The following is a 6,000-nucleotide window of genomic DNA, read 5'->3' as shown; positions in this document are numbered from 1 at the left end:
ACATATGGATTATTTTATAATATGACTTTTCTATAAGATATAGTGTGTAGGCATCATTAGTGCCCAATGAGAAATAAAAAGTTGAATGTTAACTATATATTCCTTAATTATATATACCACTTTCTTACTTCTTCTGAACCAGAGAAATTGTTCTGTATGTTACCCATTAACTTCATTCTATGAAATGAAAAGTGTTTGGAGTCTTCTGTACTCTTGGCTAAACACTAGAAAGAAGAAAAATGGTTCATATATTTCAGGCAGTTTCAAACCAACAGCAATAAAATGTCTTGAATTTCATTTAAAGAAGTTAAATGCAGAGACTGTAAGCTATTTATCAGCCTGGCACTCATGTTCAAAGAAGCAAGATACACACAATTCTTAAGTTGTAGAAGAAAAAATACACTTGCTGCAGAATTTGCCCGTCATTTGCATCCCAAGTAATACAGCAGATGGATATCTTAAATTGGTCTCTATCATCACACAATGGATTTAAGAGAAATTAAATATCTTTCTACTAGGAGAGAATAAACTGTTAGGAATTGCTGGACAGATTCCAAGGTTAATGTGGACAACTGGATATCTACAGCTTGACTTGCCTTGTTTATGTGAATGAGTGACATTAGACAAAATATTCATGGTAGGACTTCAACAGATGACCTCTCAAATCTTAAGGCTTTTAACCTTTAATGCTCCTAAGAGATGGGAGAACTCCTAAATATTTCATTTTAATGCAGTGTACTAGGAATAGCAGTACAATGGTCCTCCTGGATATGTAACAATTTATTATCTTCAATCTAGGAAAGACCATTGAGAAAATCTCCTTAAAACAGCCTTGCAATAGTCTCTGTCACCTCCTTGATCTATATTATTAACAGTATTTTTTTGACCTGATTGGAAAGTATATTCCTAAAGTTTAGATTTTTGCCACCATTTGTAGTCTTTTTAGAGTTCAATTCCACTAAAGGTTAAAAAAAAGGAGGTTGGGTATGCAGCTCAAATTTTGAAATGTCTTTTTATTAGTGAAGCAAAGTGGATAACTGGATTTCTGCAGAGTATGTTTTCCCCAGAGAATGCACTCACTCTACTTAATCAACTGGCAAACAAGACACCTAGGGTTATCCCTTTACCATGCTATTGCCCCATCAATAATGTAGACTGTCATTAAGAAGTCATTTCTCCCTCTGGGCTGAATTTTGAGAGGTCCATCATATGGGGAAAAATGGGAATTGTGGTATACAGACTATGTATCACATCATAATCTTAGGAACATGCTGTGCTATTCGCCAGATAGTCCATGAAGCTATGTTCCAAGGCATGCATCAGTGAGTCACAAAACACACAGGCTCAGACCACCTAACTCATTTCATCAGGACCTCTCAAGGTTAAGATTATAACCATGCTTCAGGGCATAAGCTGATCACCAGCTGAGCTCAGGAAGACATTTTGCTCCTGTGACAAGACTTCCCCGGAGTCAACCGCACTGCTGGAAGATTTCAATTTTGCAAATATGTCCTTACTCTTTCAGATGTCCTCCTTATCGCTTTCTTTGTGTTATGAAGTATGAAGATCGTAAGGCAATGTTAGTTATAGTCAATTTCAATCTGAACCTTGATTTTCTTCTTAAATTATTGTTGTCTCTCTTTCCAAATAGTAATCTTCTTCTTTTACTAAAAGTTTATGTGACAACTAAATATCCAAATTGTTATTTAATAATAAAATACTTGTTTGAACTAAACTCCAAAAAAGTACTTCCTGGAGTAGTAATAAAGCAAATATATTCTATTTTAGGGAAGCGTTTTTCTGACTTTAAGATCATATAGTAGTTTTCCGATGGCTTTGGTCCACCACCTGGCCAGCAGCTTGGAGGGCAAAAGAACAACATCCTCCACTAACTCCTGCTAATGGCTCATCCCTCATGGTTGCAGATAAGTTGTCTTTGGAGTGATGCCCTTCCAACATCCCCTCCCCCAATATTAAAGAACTATAAATGCAGAAGTGAAGAAATGGAGCTCTCATCTCCATAAACAAGGAGAGTAGACAGAAGAAACATGATCTACTGATTAGATTATTTTTTGGTGGGGGGTCAACTTGATACAAACAGGGTCATCTGGGAAGAGGAAACCATGACTAAGAAAATATCTCCATCAGATTGCCTATGGGCAAGTCAGTGGGGCATTTTCATGAAAAATGGTGTGGGAGGCTCCAACCTATGTGAGGCACGCCACCCCTTGCCTCAGACCTGCACTGTGTGATGAGACAGGTAGAGGAAGCCATGGAAAGCAGTCAGCAAAGCAGCAATCCTGTAAAGCAGTTTTGCTTCATGGCTCCTGCTTCTAGGTCCCTGCTTGAGTTTCTACCTTGGCATTCCTCCATGATAGATTGTAACAAGGAAGTGTAGGTCAAATAGTCCTTATTCCTCCCAAAATTGATTTTGGTCATGGTCTGTATAACAGTCATAGAAAGCAAACGTAGAACATGTGACTCGTAGAGACACTTAGGCTGCTGCTCTGTAAACAGGCTTTATCTGGAACCTATACCCATTACTTCCTCTTTTTGACTACAGTTTCTTTTATCCCAGTTAATAACCCATAGTTTTGTAAAGAAAGCAAGATCCATTCATAAGTATTGACTTCTGACATTACCCCTTTGGGTCCAATCAGTCAAAAAGCATAGCCTTTAGGTTTTCATTTTTACTATGCAAGGTGTACCATCCACACCATAACAACCAGCCTTTGGGTTGTGAGTGACTTTTAAAAAACTACCTAGAGTGAAAGTGATAATGATTTATCAACAGAGTTAATTTTCTAGGGCAGTAAAGCACTAGCCCAGACTACATAGGTTCAAAACCTACCTCTCCCACTTAATTAGGCAGTTACTCAACTTTTCTGTTCTTAAGTTCCCAGCCCTGTGTCCAGCTGCTTTAGAAGTGACCAATAGGATTACATCACCTATCATACAATCAATATTCAATAAATGTTGAAGAAACTACTTTGAAGTACATAGGTATTGTGCCTGGACCAGCATACGTAGTCATTTGCTTTATTATCAATGCTTTTGAATGGGAATCTTGGCCTTGTTTCACAATAGTCCCCAGGAGAACTCACGTCTCTTAGCAAATGCTATCATAGGCAGGGCTTTGCTATGCATTACAGAAATCTTAGAGCTTCTGAACAGAAAGGCACTTTCAGGAAGACAGTATTAAGTTGCAGAAGGCTAATTTAGTTAAAATCAGTTGGCATACTTATCACTTTGCTTAATGACATATTCATTTAAAATTCTCATTGATCAAGTATAGTTTCCACCTACAGTAGCCTAGTGTTAGCTGGAGGGATTTTGATATATTTTTACAATATTTGTTATACCTACTTTTGAAGGTTCTGAAGTGTCCCACCCAACTAAGATGGACTGTTTTAACAGTCATAAAATTAGTTTTACAAACTGAAGAACTTTATCCAAAGAAATTCTCAAGTGTGGTATTATGCTATATAAGTAGTGATATACCTACAATAAATTTTTATTAGTAATATGACTATTTATTAAGATAATGGGTATTTCAGGGAACTGGACATTAAAAGAATTGGTTTTAGACAAGCTGACTTTCAAATTTCTTTTTTAAAAAATTGAGTGTGAAAGTAGCACCATCAATTTGAACAGGCATCATGTTGATGAGCTGTCTTGGTGACAAAATTCAGCTGTGGATCAGCTACTGCTCCATTCACTGTGAAGACTCTTAGCTTCCAATCTGGGACAGATTTCCAGACGTGGAGCCTGTGTGCCCACCTTAGCTGACCCTTGTCATGTGGCAAGAATCTTTGTTTCTTTGTTTGTTTGTTTCCCAGCACTGACTAGACAAGACCAGCGCAACCCGGCTCGGAACTCACATTGAGCTGGTCGATGCAATATTTTGGCTTCTTTCCAGATTTCCAGTTTTAGTAACACACATTTCAAATACTGTCTCTTCCCATAAGAAGTACTTTCAGCACGAGTTGTTCAGGATGTAGAAAGAACAATTAAGTTGTGGAGGTATGAGAATTTGCCTATGAAAAGAAAACACATGAGATTTCACAGATATATAGTAATGACTCAACTCTCTGTGTCTCTGTGTCTCTCTGTCTCTCTCTGTGTGTCTCTGTCTCTGTCTCTCTGTCTCTGTCTCTGTCTCTCTCTCTCTTTCTCTCTTTCTCTTGTTTTTTAATGGTGGTAAACATATGAGAACTCTTTTTTAAAGTCAGTATCTTTTTCTCCTTGATTTCTGGTTTAACACAGAAAGAGCCAATTCTCTCCTTTTTCTACACAATAATATTCTGCTCCAATTTTACAAAGTTGAGGAATTTGTAATGAGTGTTTGGCTTTCCTGGTGTTCAGAAGGTGGGGAACTGCTAGGCGTCCGGAGTCTGTTTAAAGTTCTGTCTGGCTAAGTGGTGATGTGAACACACTGGTCCCGTTGTGGTGTAACTAGTAGTGTGGAAACTGTCATCTGCCAACAAGGAATGGTGGTCATACCTCACTGACGCTCCAACTGCTCACAGTCCGGCTCAGCCTGCCACCCTGAGCTATAGCCAGCTGTCACGACTGTCACAGCTGCCATCTTATTTACTGCCATAAGCTTTCTTGGCATTGTGGACTCAGAGACTGCTGAGACTGCGCCTGTCATTGGCTGTAAAAGGTACAGGGAAGAGAGCCTCTGAGGAACCCTGGGAAGGTGCAACATGTTCCAGCCACCTGACAGTGGAAGCAGCCGGTCCTGAGTCTCTGAGCTTGTTCTTTGTTGACTGATAAGATTGGACAGGGCACAGTAGGCCCTCCAGAACTCCTATTCAGACTGCTTTAATTGAATGCGTCACTGACACCGCACAATCACTTCGGCTGTGTGGCATCTATTCCAAATAAAACAATTGTTTTAAAGTAATTGCTCTGACAAGTCGGCTGGCAGCCATTGAGGATAAGATGCATGTGTTGCTATGAGAAGAGACAGAAAACATGTTCCCTGTAATTGCCATGGTTGAGCTTTTAAACTTTTCCTTTTATTCCACATGAAACGCATCCTTTGAAAAACCCCTGATTTGAATAAACACTGAGCAATTCTGGAGACGCCGCTTTGTTCTTCATGTCTTTTATGCACAGAAGAGGTTTGCTTATAGTATCTAGCCACAACAATTTACATTGAGTTCAAACAGGAGAAAAATGTAAGTGGGAAGGGCCAGCTTACTTCTGAGTTTCAGTGAGGCTCTCCTGGGGTTAGCAAGTGCTGATAGAAAGACGGCAATTATGCAACGTAAGACAGAAGGCCAATTACATCACCTGCTTATCATATCCGACTCAAATTTCCACAGTATGTAAGTGGCTTCTCAGGAGAGTCACTATGTTACAAGAGCCAAAAGAAGCAATTTTCTCTATTTATCACACCTACACAAAGGACTGCGTGGTAAATAATGCACTCTGGCTCACGGTCTTTGTTTATCTAGACAAGAGCATGTCTCTTTTTGTGTGGAAAACAATTATCATTGTAATAAAGCTTTATAAATGATTTAATATATATAAAATATTGTCTGCGGTATCTTATATCATAATCTCAATGTAAGAATTAATCGTGTGTGAATGTTTTAGATTAATATAAAAGCAACATTCTTACTCTGTCTTAATCATTCATCATATCTTCCCACACAGAATATAGTTTCCTTATGAAATCACAGCTGGTATAAAAGTTCTTCCTTTAATTTAATTTTTATTGGTTATTCTTTGTATTTACATTTCAAATGTTATTCTCTTTCCCTCACTCCCATTCCTCCTCACCTTCCACTTGCTTCCATGAAGGTGCTCCCTCTCCCAACTACCCACTCCACCTCAATGCTTGGCGTTCACCTATACTGGGAAAAGGAGCCTTCACTGGACCAAAGGCCTCTCCTCCCACTGATGCCAGATGATGTTGTCCTCTGCTGCATATGAAACTAGATCCATGGGTCTCTCCATGTGTGCTCATTTGTTAGTGTTTTAGTCCCT

Source organism: Micromys minutus (assembly GCF_963924665.1).
Source record: "Micromys minutus genome assembly, chromosome: 4".
NCBI classification, from domain to species: Eukaryota; Metazoa; Chordata; class Mammalia; order Rodentia; family Muridae; genus Micromys; species Micromys minutus.
The sequence above is the reverse complement of the archived record's forward strand: the minus strand, read 5'-3'. Positions refer to the sequence as shown.